Source organism: Schistocerca gregaria, chromosome 1 (assembly GCF_023897955.1).
Source record: "Schistocerca gregaria isolate iqSchGreg1 chromosome 1, iqSchGreg1.2, whole genome shotgun sequence".
Taxonomy (NCBI): Eukaryota; Metazoa; Arthropoda; class Insecta; order Orthoptera; family Acrididae; genus Schistocerca; species Schistocerca gregaria.
Genome location: NC_064920.1, coordinates 1060903428 through 1060916304, shown reverse-complemented (window position 1 = coordinate 1060916304; position 12877 = coordinate 1060903428). Strand labels below are relative to the sequence as shown.

General features: G+C 43.2%; 1 protein-coding gene across 1 annotated transcript in view; it reads right to left on the bottom strand.

The window, feature by feature from the left end:
- Positions 1-12877, bottom strand: part of LOC126281296 (rap guanine nucleotide exchange factor 6-like) — a 758425-nt gene that overhangs the window by 491693 nt on the left and 253855 nt on the right. The gene's annotated exons all lie outside the window — the stretch shown is intronic.

Here is a 12877-nt window from a genome sequence, read left to right as displayed (position 1 = left end):
TGGTCTTTTTTTTCCAGGGGATTTTCATTTTAAGCCCATAATGGCGTTGATTCTTCCAGGAAGATATTAAGGACTCAGTTTATTGCATAATATTTGGTTAGAAGAAGATCCGCAACTGAGCACAGTGCACACACATAATTAACCCGTTCAGTTGTAAATAGCTTTATTGGTTCATAATCACGACCGGTGTTAGGCAATTACAAGGCCGCCATCTTCAGGTGTACAGGACTGGCCGCTATCGACAGGGGATCTCAAGTTGATTCCGTATTTCTAGATTTCCGGAAAGCTTTTGACACCGTTCCTCACAAGCGACTTCTAATCAAGCTGCGGAGCTATGGGGTATCGTCTCAGTTGTGCGACTGGATTCGTGATTTCCTGTCAGGAAGGTCGCAGTTCGTAGTAATAGACGGCAAATCATCGAGTAAAACTGAAGTGATATCAGGTGTTCCCCAGGGAAGCGTCCTGGGACCTCTACTGTTCCTGATCTATATAAATGACCTGGGTGACAATCTGAGCAGTTCTCTTAGACTGTTCGCAGATGATGCTGTAATTTACCGTTTAGTAAGGTCATCCGAAGACCAGTATCAGTTGCAAAGCGATTTAGGGTACAATTCTCAAGGCTGTCAAGTCAACTAAGTACCTGGGTGTTAAAATTACGAACAACTTCAGTTGGAAGGACCACATAGATAATATTGTCGGGAAGGCGAGCCAAAGGTTGCGTTTCATTGGCAGGACACTTAGAAGATGCAACAAGTCCACTAAAGAGACAGCTTACACTACACTCGTTCGTCCTCTGTTAGAATATTGCTGCGCGCTGTGGGATCCTTACCAGGTGGGACTGACGGAGGACATCGAAAGGGTGCAAAGAAGGGCAGCTCGTTTTGTATTATCGCGTTATAGGGGAGAGAGTGTGGCAGATATGATACGAGTTGGGATGGAAGTCATTACAGCATAGACGTTTTTCGTCGCGGCGAGACCTTTTTACGAAATTTCAGTCACCAACTTTCTCTTCCGAATGCGAAAATATTTTGTTGAGCCCAACCTACATAGGTAGGAATGATCGTCAAAATAAAATACGAGAAATCAGAGCTCGAACAGAAAGGTTTAGGTGTTCGTTTTTCCCGCTCGCTGTTCGGGAGTGGAATAGTAGAGGGATAGTATGATTGTGGTTCGATGAACCCTCTGCCAAGCACTTAAATGTGAATTGCAGAGTAGTCATGTAGATGTAGAAGAAGAAGCTGCAGTAAGTGACTGTATGAGTCCTAACACTTATTTGTTGTAATAATAGGTAGGGATCCACTGTCGACGAGTAAATGTGGGGTTTATACAGTTGGATTTGGTATTAAAAAACAAAAAAAACGGTATTTTGTGGCTATCAAGTGCGACACCCTTGTTTTCACTGTGATAAACAGAATTGATTTTCAAAACGAGCACCATGAATCTTGGACCTACAATCACTACGTGGGTAGTGTAAGGATTGCCAATGCATCGGTCAGACTGAGCTCGTTTTTTAACATCGTTGAATAGGAACATCAGGGCCTAAATAATTCTGAGTCTACTTTAACTAGTCATTTCAGAGCTAATGCGCGCTGTATTGGTGGCCTAAATAGCAATTTGAGTACCTTTCATTGTCATAATAAATGACTGCGTCTGTAATTTATTGGAGGAAATTGAAATTATTCACAGCTTAAATAAAAACTCTTCAACTACCCTTAACAAGCAAATCGCGCTGTAGCACGTTTGGTAATTATTTCTCTTTGAAACAGCGGTGAAACTTTACCAATATTCCTCTCAAAGAAATTGCATTTTTCTTTCTTATATGTAATTTTAATCCCCTAAATGTTATTATTCTTCCTTTGTCGATACTTGATGTAGTTACGTTTATTTTAATCGTATTTGCAGCTTTTTTGTATTTTTAAGTTTTACCTTTTGTATTGCTTTTAACAGATGGTTGGGTACTTCCCTATTTATGACCAAGTACACAACTTTCTCTTTTTTTCTTTGATAATGCACATTTTACCATCTTCTATTCAGTTATACATTACGCATTCGCCAGTTTTTAACGTTCGGGCTAGTCAAGTTCCACTAGAGGCTTTACTTGCGCTTGTAATATGACGGTCGCTTGGGTCGCTTGTTTTCGTGCACGGCTGCCTTCTACCATCGGGTCATTCCTTATTCGGTTTTCACGTGCGGTCACCTCTTCCCAGTCTAGTGTTGACGCTGCGTGGCGGCCACGCGCCTCACGGTATACGTTGCGGACTTTTCACCTGAGCAAACTTTAGCACGTTAATGGGAGAAGCTATACAATGATTTCAAAATTGTTTTTATTAGATAATGTTCAGAGTTAGGATTTTTATGCCCACGGTTTTGCTTGTCCTGAATATGAAAATGAGTAGTAAAGTTATCTACCAATGAAACAACGTGAAGAAAATGATGCCTCTATGCAATATATATGTGCAGTTCATGGTTTGAAATCTATTTTCGTATAACTAAAGTTATCACAGCAAATTTGTTTCAAATAACTAATTTTATGCCATTGCACAACTGGCATTATTGAAGACAAAATATAATTTCATTAAGTAAACATCAGGCAACATTCTCAAACTCAACTGCTGAGTCAAAAACCTGTTATTACCGGCAAAATGGAGGAGTGCAAGAAACACGTTCGCAGACGCAGTCAAATGCAGGTTTGTTGGATAATTGTTTTGGAACAATTTTATCTGTGATACTTAGATTCTGTCACTTATAAAAATAACTGATCTATGATACTTTCGATGTCACTAGTCTGAAGAACATCCTGGACAAATCGAGCGCTTGGTTTGGCCACCAAGTTCGCCCGACATGAATTCCATCGAATCTTTTGTGAGACTGTAAGGTATACGCGAGAACTTTTACATAAAATTAGATACCTTCAATATTCGTTGATTTTTCTACGTGATGGGGTCGCTGAAACACACTCACATACCACGCGCTCATGTCTCTATGTCCACATGCAGTGCCCCAGGCCAGATGTCTTGCACCGCTAATTGCCGCTCCGACCTGTCTGAGAGCACTGCCTGGTCCTGGAGGGTGTTCCAGATGACCGGAGTGGTTGAGGCTACTTCGTGCACAAAATCATGCACTGGCGAGACCTTCGCAATTATGGACGGATGTAGAGGGATAGACAAGACCTTGGATGGTATCCCGTGACTGAGGTCGGGGATTCAATTTTGTAAATGTTTAGAAAAATGTACACCACTACGCAGTAACTAGTTCCTGAACGGAGGATATTTGCTGTACATGCTGTTAGAAAGGTGAAAAAAAGGAAATAGTCGAGCACCTCGCCCACGAAGTGGGGCTGTCCGCCGCCCTCCCTCCCTCCCCCTGCCATCGTGTCGTGGCGGACTACACGGACAGCTCCCATACGAGGCCGGCCGCGCCAGCTCAGCCCGTGAACAGACCAGCGGCCGCCACCCGCGCGCACGTCGACGCGCCCTGGCGCCGTAAATCAGCAGAGGTGAGGCGGCGGCGCGCCGCCCACGCAGCCAGACAGCGGCTGGCAGACAATGGCTGCTGCCCTCTTGTGGCGTCGCCTCACGTCTGCCAGCAGCGGGGCTCCGCTTTACGACGGCTGCCGGCCAGCCAACCAGCAGGAAGCTGACCTGAGCCGAGGCGACGCGACGTGTGCTGTGCTGTGCAAGTGTATGATCAGCACTAGTCATCCCTTCACCACATTAGTGCCTACTGTTGTGATACCGGCTGTGTGGTGTTGTGGTCTTCAGTCCTGAAACTGGTTAGATGCTGCTCTCCATGCTACTCTATCCTCTGCAAGCTGCTTCATCTCCCAGTACCTAAGCAGCCTACATCCTTCTAACCTGCTTAGTGTATTCGTCTCTTGGTATCCATCTGCTCACTTTGTGATCCCTTGATGCCTCAGAACATGTCCTACCAACCGATCCCTTCTTCTAGTGAAGTTGTGCCACGAACTCATCTTCTCCCCAATCCTATTCAATACCTCATTAGTTACGTGATCTACCCATCTAATCTTCAGCAGTCTTCTGTAGCACCACATTTCGAAAGCTTCTATTCTCTTCTTGTCCAAACTATTTATCGTCCACGTTTCACTTCCATACATGGCTACGCTCCATATAAATACTTTCAGAAACGACTTCCTGACAAATCTATACTCGATGTTAACAAATTTCTCTTCTTCAGAAACGCTTTCCTTGCCATTGCCAGTCTACATTTTATATCCTCTCTACTTCGACCATCATCAGTTATTTTGCTCCCCAAATAGCAGAACTCCTTTATTACTTTAAGTGTCTCATTTCCTAATCTAATTCCCTCAGCATCACCCGACTTAATTCGACTACATTCCATTATTCTCATTTTGCTTTTGTTGATGTTCATCTTATATCCTCCTTTCAAGACACTATCCATTCCGTTCAACTGCTCTTCCAAGTCCTTTGCTGCCTCTGACACAATTACAATGTCATTGGCGAACCTGAGTTTTTATTTCTTCTCCATGCGTTTTAATACCTACTCCAAATTTTTCTTTTGTTTCCTTTACTGCTTGCTCAATATACAGATTCAATAACATCGGGGAGAGGCTACAACCGTGTCTCACTCCCTTCCCAACCACTGCTTCCCTTTCATGTCCCTCGACTCTTATTACTCCCATCTGGTTTCTGTACAAATTGTAAATAGCCTTTCGCACCCTGTGTTTTACCCCTGCCACGTTCAGAATTTGAAAGAGTATTCCAGTCAACATTGTCAAACGCTTTCTCTAAGTCTACAAATGCTACTAACGTAGGTTTGCCTTTTCTTAATCTAGCATCTAAAATAAGTCGTAGGGTCAGTATTGCCTATGGAATCCAAACTGATCTTCCCCGAGGACGGCTTCTACCAATTTTTCCATCGTCTGTAAAGGATTCGCGTTAGTATTTTTATACATCTTCCTCACCAGATGGTAGAGTTTTCTCTGGACTGGCTCTCCCAAGGCTGTCAGTAGTTCTAATGGAATGTTATTTCCTCCCGGGGCCTTGTTTCGACTCAGGTGTTTCAGTGCTCTATCAAACTCTTCACGCAGTATCGTGTCTCCCATTTTATCTTTATCTACATTCTCTCCGCCACACACCGTCAGGTGGCTTGCGGAGTACGGATGTAGATGTAGATGTAACATGACGTGTATCGCCTCTCAAATGAATTACAGGCAGAAAAAAAGAACATAACCTGCTGATATACACTGCCGTAAAAATTGGTACACCTTTTAAAGGTTTCCAATTCACTCCAGATTTATTGCTTAAACTGCGCATATGGAGTACAAACCGATATTTCAAGCGGTTGTGAGGTACCCAGGTATCGACCCATGCTGAAACACCCATATTAGTACGCTATGTAGCGTCGACAGGTGGGAACTAGCGATTGGCAAACTCATTCATCCTTGGAAACTGGTTCACTGGTGACCGCTCTTTTTTAGGAGCCTTTCATTTTTACTCGTTCACCGTTCATTTGTGCTTGGTATACGGTTCTTATGAAAAATCGAAAATTAGTAGCACAGGTGACTGAAGATGGAAGGCGCCGACATGAGGCGAGGCACTCGCCTCCGCCCTGGAGTACAGACTTCTTATTTATAACAGAATTCTCACACACTTGTAATTTTCGTCATTCTGCGAAAACATCTCGTTTAGCCAACTGTGGAGTTATCTGGCTGATCGCAATGAAATAATATAACGTGGCGCACGAAAAACCGGCACTGAATACTGACTGTCCGCCAATTACGCACGATTTATTGACCGCTACGAGCAGAACAGGTAAATGTGTAATAATTAGGCAGTGAAGAAATAACAAATAAGCTAATGCAAACAACAACTTCGAAACAATAGATGACGATTGATAGGCGACAATAAGCAGTCTAGTACTCAAGGCCGATTTTTCGTTTGACACCCTATACCACTGGAATAATATTGTAGAAGTTATTCTGTTCACAGAATGTGACACCAGACACTTGATTATGGAACGCGGACTTCATTCGGTTCTAAGTTGGTCTACCTTCTGTAACAATGAACATGCATGCTCTTTTACCTTGGATCTAAAGAAGACGAGAAATAGCCATTCGTGTGTGCCGTGCCTACTTACTTTGCGTGTGTAACAACAAAAATTGTTGCATTTTTAGAAGTATTTCTTCTGCTGTTTATCTAAATAGTGAAATAAGCTGATATGCCGTTTTCTTACCTGAAAAGGTGTATTACGTACTACTTAATTTTTAAATAATTTACGTAGGTGTGTGTGTGTGTGTGTGTGTGTGTGTGTGTGTGTGTGTGTGTGTGTGATGAACTATTAACGCCAGAGTGATGAAACTTTTGCAGTATAATATCATACATGTTTAATACCATGTACGATATGGATTTTAATTTGTTGGTGTTTTTTGGGAAGACAATTATTTTGTTACTGAAAATAATTTATTTTTTGGCATAGTATCTTTGAAATAAAATCATATCAATTATGTATCACAAAAAGGCTATGAAACAAGGTGTATATTGGCACTGTTTACATTCCTTGAAAATTTTAAGTCTTTATCTTTAATAGTTTAGCAGAAAATGTTTCTTAAATGGCAAAAAAGTGAACTTGTGGAAAACGAGTTTCAATGTTTCATTAACATTTTAGTGGAGTCCAGCACCATAACAGGGTTTTCACTGTCACTAGACATCTTCCCATCTAGCCTTCTTTTCACACCTTTCATTCTTTGTCTGGCTTGCCTCTCGCGCTCCTTTTCTTTCTTTTCGGCATCACATTTCCTCTCATTGTCTATCGACATCTTTGCACTCACCATGTACTTTCCGGGCATCACATCCAACTTCTGCAGCACATTGCACTCTATAATGTTACCTTTGTTGTACGTAGCAATGGCATCATATACTCCAAAATTAACAGTATAAAGTTCCACGAACACATTTTTGGGATTGTGGTCCAAATTACATTAATAACACTCTCATTTTGATTTTGTGTACGTACATGGAGACATTTCTTAAAAAGTTCAGTTGCAGAAAAATCTCTGAACATTGGTTTTATAGCCTTCATGACAGTTTCTGGTAGACTGTGACGATGCTTGTATACACGTTCAGATCCCTGACATTCGTTGTACTTGCACCAAGAATTGAGTCCCTGTGGGCATAGTCCATGTAGTGGTTCCTCGTCAGTCGATAAGGTGTGGTAGTGAAGTGCCATTACAGCTTTTTCCATTGCATCAACACTGAGCATTTTGTCTTATTGCCAGTCCATAGTCTCTCTGCAATCTGTTGATTACCTCGTCTGTCAATCTTTTAGCTCCACCCAAATGTTTTCCATCACTGAGTACTTGGCCTTTCATTGTGGTCTTCAGTCGACGCAGCCTTGTTCCCATACGTTTCTGAACGTGACCTATGCACTCCTGCTTAGTAATGGTAACATTTCCGGAAGGTTTCAAATGGTTCAAATGGCTCTGAGCACTATGGGACGTAACTTCTGAGGTCAACAGTCCCCTAGAACTTAGAAGTACTGGAACCTAACTAACCTAAGGACACACACACATCCATGCCCGAGGTAGGATTCGAACCTGCGACCGTGGCGATCGCGCGGTTCCAGACTGTAGCGCCTGCAACCGCTCGGCCACTCCGGCCGGCCCAGAAGGTTTCAGCTCAGATACAGCAGCAAAAGACTTGGAATCACCCAGGAACCGTAGGTATTTGACCTTTTACCACAGAAGAGAGCGACTGAAAATGTCGCTCACACCGGAAACTTCCATGGCCCCACTATACCCACTGTAATTCATTGGACAGTTTTCTGCATGCTCATCCTTCACTCTTTTAGGACACCTACAGAGCTTGGACTTCATTACAAGATCTATAAGTTTTGTAGTATCAGCAGTTGTTGCCGTTATTACGCCATTATGTGAAGTGAGCCCGCGCTTCTGCCACGTACCATGTAGTGCGACAGTCAGGTCCCGAGGATTCTGAACATCTGGAATTTCTTCATTCACCGCCACAGCCTCCTCCACTGCTTCTTTCATGTATTCTTGGGCAATATCTTGAACACAGGATCCAAGAACCGACTTATATTTTGAGAATTTCGTTGGTGTTGGTAGATTCATTACACCGCAAAACGTTTAACCAGCAGAGTATCCCTTACCGATTGAGCTTAGAGCATAAACACATCTAATACTTACACCATAGTACTTGCTTTTCTCACTGTCAGTTTCACCTTGGCCTTTTTCTACATATTGTGAGTTCCATAATGAAATACTGTAATGACAACTAGTACAATGGGGACAGATTTCTGCTGCAAGTCCTACGTGTCGCTTGACATTTGTGACATACTCAATTTGTAACATTCCTTACACAATACGGAACTCTCCATCAGCTTTGAGAGCAATGAAATGTTAATTATTTCGTTCACATTATCCTCACTGCACTTCTCCAATAAACTGCAGTATATTTCAGTTGATCCATGCAACTTCTTCCTTGTGCTAGAGACAGGAATAACCTTACTATTTTCAGGATCATTTCCGAAGGTCGGAGAAACTGTCACAGTTCCTCTAGTGTACCTCTTGTAAACTGTTACTAAATCGAGGCATATTTGATAAGTTCCAGTTATGCAATAGAAATAAAACAAATCGTGCAACAACCACCAAATGCTCAAGGTAAACAACAGCACCCAAAGACTACAATACGCAGACAAAACAATTGCCTATCAAATCGTGTTGCCAACATAATATAAAGTCTTTAGAAAGACCAGAAGTTTTGAAAAACGATGTTTTCAATGAACATGTATCCACGGAAATTCAGTGTCGCGACATGCCCTCTTCAGCACATTATTGAAAATGTTTTCCATGCTTGGAGCTGAGCTACAAGTAAGTTTAATATGTAATTTTAAAGAGGTAGATCTGTAGTATTTTGTTTCACAATAAACTGAAAACCCAATATTTCATCATTTTTAGGTTCCGGGTTCCCTTAACCTATATTATACTAAGGACACACACACACACACACACACACACACACACACACACACACACACACACACACACACACACTACTAACCTCCGTCGGGAACGTAATTGTGAAATACATTTTAATTACCAGTCATGGACGCTGAATAGAATACGAAAAGAACCTGAAGTTCAGAGTTCAAGAAAGGTTTGAAACAGGTCTAGAATGGGCGTGCGCAGCGAACAAAACGAAAAACAACTCGTTACTGTACGAACAATGAGCAGTCGGCAGTGGAACTGCGACGAGTGGCCAAGCGAAGGAGGACGAGTCCGCCCGAGCGAGACCGATGGGAACGGGACCGAGGCTGGAACGAGACCGGCCGACATGCCGTTTGCGGGAACGAGACCGACCGTTTACCGTTCCCGGGGACTGTAAGTACAAATCTGTGACCGAAGTGAACTATGAAAGACCGTTCCTTTGGACCCGTTAGTTCGCGAACGACCCATCTAGTGGCAACCCAGGCGCTCTCTGGCCTCCAGTGCATCATACAGAGGACGAATACTGTCCCTCTTTCTGGTATAGGTTACGCATGCTCGACGTGTCCACGTAGTAGTTGTTGGTTGGCAAGTGGCACGAGTCACTTTTCGTTCCATCGTGCTCGGTTCGACCCAAGTCCGGAGATCGTGCCAAGGAAGTGGCTGCACGTCTTACGTATGCTAAAAGGTACTGGAGGGTAGTGACTGAATAAGAGCAGATCAAGAATTTGGGCCACAGTAACGTTTCATTCTGATCCACGGCTTTACGAATAGCAGTGTGTTCAGTGGCAAAGATAGTAAACTCGATAGGCAGACGGAAACTGAGGACACGAGCAGCACCAACGACGGAACATCCAGTAGCATCCCCCCTGTTCGAACCCATCAGTTAACGTTACAGTACTCAGCTAAACTGGTAAAAAAAAAAAAAAAAAAAAAAAAAATTGTTCGTAAGAAAAATCGTCTTAAGTGGACAGGTTGGGGCACTCTGTCAAATGTGGTAGTATTTGAGGCTTAACGAACAGAGCGGTGCTTTACACCAACCTTGCAAGTCTGTTCTTAATGCGTCTGGTTATTAGTCCTGTTAATATTTTCCATGTGAGAGAATGCTTAAAATTCTGTGATCTTCACATACAGCTTTCTAGTTTGCATGGTTAAATTGAGATAGCTTAAGATCAGTGACGATCTAGTTGCAAAAAATGTTGAACGGCCTATTACGCCGTAGAACCACAGACATGATTAGTAGACCGGCAATAACATATACAGTATCATCGGTATATGGCAACGAGCGAAAAGGACGTGTAAAAAAGAAATGGTTATAAACTGATAGGACTACGTTACCTTTAGAATTTTGACGTAATGGTGAATACACGCGTCATGTTTGGCTGTAATTTTTCGTGCAACAGACGGAAGATAGTTTGTCTTATATGAGATACCAGCAGTGTTTAAATAGTTTATGCATATTTGAATGGGTTTAATAAATCTAATGTCAACAGACATAGCGTAATGACGTATTTTACCTGTTTTGACCAACTTCGGCTTTGCTTCGAACAGTGTGCTCGTTGTGCAAGTGTTCCTATAAGTAGAACGTTCTATTTCCCACTGGTAACACCTGTCTATTCATTTGGTGTTCTTACGCAAATTATAGTCTGCTTCAAACGTGTGTATACGTAACGCGGTGTTCTTGTCAAACACGATTGAAAGTGAATGAGAGAGAGAGAGAGAGAGAGAGAGAGAGAGAGAGAGAGAGAGACTGAGACTCAAGTAGTACGCAAATATTTGCTCAACTGCAGAGATTGTTCATACCACCTCGTAAATCGTAAGTCATTTCGATTTACAAAATCGTAGTAGCATCATTCACGAACTTCGCAAGGCCCCTATCTTACCTCACCACACGTCAGGCTTCAGTGAAGGAGCGTCTTTACCAGTCCAGTAATTTATGTCTGTGCGCGGAACAATGCCTCCTCCGCTGGCTGCTGGGTGGAGGTAGCTGTCCGCCAGTGAGTCAGTCGAGCTCCCCCCCCCATCACAGCTCGGCGCGCGTCGCGCCCATTGTGGGCAGCGAGCAGCAGCAGCAGGAGGAGGCAGACGGCTTCCGGCGTGGCGGCCCCCACTTCCGGCCAGCACAGCTCCCAGCCAGACACCTGCCCCCGACTCACTACCTTGTCCCCATCCACCTCCACCTGCTCAAGACAGGCGCGCTACAACACCTCCAGGCGCACACTCCGACGCCCATTATATCTCATGATAGGTTCATTTGAGAAGTTGCCAGAGGGCGCCAGAAAACAGGCGTTACTGCCCGTGCGCAGCTGCGATGACGTAGGAAGCCCGTGCTCAGTGTGGCTTTTTCCTGCTCACATGATTTTCGTCGCATTTCTGTTTGAAATTTTGTGCTCACTCGGGCATGTTATTCGGACGGGACATACGTCTTTAAAGTACTTAGAGCAACGGTTTTATCATGCCTCATTCAGATAAATGCAAAATAACGAAGCAGTCGTTGACGTAATACATCAAAACTAGACTCCACTACCCCTACTATTGGTTGACCACAATATTATTTCACCTGGGAGTGGGCGAGCTTCAGTCACTTTATCCGAAGATTTCATGGTGATGTTTCACATGAGCACGGCGAACCACTTAATAGCGAATGATCAATTTTCCTGAAGACGTTCACAATGCAATGAATTTCGCTAGTCACCACTGTACTTGTTAAACGTCACCGCATGTTTCCGACAAGGAACACGAGAGGTCGAGTGCGGTAATATCGTGGTCAGGCTATCCACCCTGCAATATTGTTCTGCGACCATTTCAATAACATTTACATATACACACAGCACTGCAGAAAGCTAGTATGAAGGAATACAAATTTTCTGCAAAAATAAGAACATCCTTGTGTACATCACAACTAAGGAGAATAAGTTATTTCCATGACCTTTTCAGAATGTATATAGCCTTAAGAGATCTTATACTGTGTTATAAAAGAAACAGGACATTAGAATACTCCGAGAGCATCGCTATCTGGTTAAGCACACCGAGATACATAATTCGGCTTTAATATAGATTACTAATCCGTGTAAAATTCACGATTGCAGTAGGGTATAAAACAGGAAAACTAATGATGGCAATTAAGTAATGTATAATCTATAAATTGTGACTTCATTTAAATAACGTATGAAATAGGAAACTTTACGATGACTTATAAGCAATTTAGAATTTCTCCTCGGTTGAATTCATGTCGAGCGATCTGAGTGGCCACATCACTCGTTCGAATTGTCCAGAACGTTCTTCAAACCAGTCGCGAAAAACTGTGGTCCAGTGAGATAGCGCACCGGCATGGGAACATTAAGTCTACAAATGGCTGTGAATGGTCTCCAAGAAAGCTAACAACCGTTTACAGTTAACGGTCAGTTCAGTTGGACTAGAAAACCCAGTCCTTTCCATTTAACACAGCCCGCACCATCATGGAATCACCCCCAGCTTGCACACTTTCTTGCTGAAAAGTTGTGTCCATTGCTTCGTGGAGTCTGTGTCACACAGTAAGCCTACCATCAGCGTTTACGAACTGAAATCGCGATTTACCTGACGAGGCTATGGTTTACCAGTTTAGGGTCCAACTAATAAAGTCCAAAGTAGGTGGTACAGGGGATGTCGTGCTGTAGCAAAGATACTCGCGTCGGTCGTCTGCTCGGTAGCCCATCAACGCCCCCATTTCGGCACATTGTCCAAACGGAAATGTTTGTCCTACGTCCCACATTTATCTACGGGCTTATTTCACGCACTGCCCGTCTTAGCACTGACAACATTACGCAAAAGCCGTTGCTCTCGGTCGTTAAGTGTGGGCTGTCGGCCACTGCGTTGTCCGTGGTGAAAGGTAACACCTGAAATGTGGTCTCTTGGCAC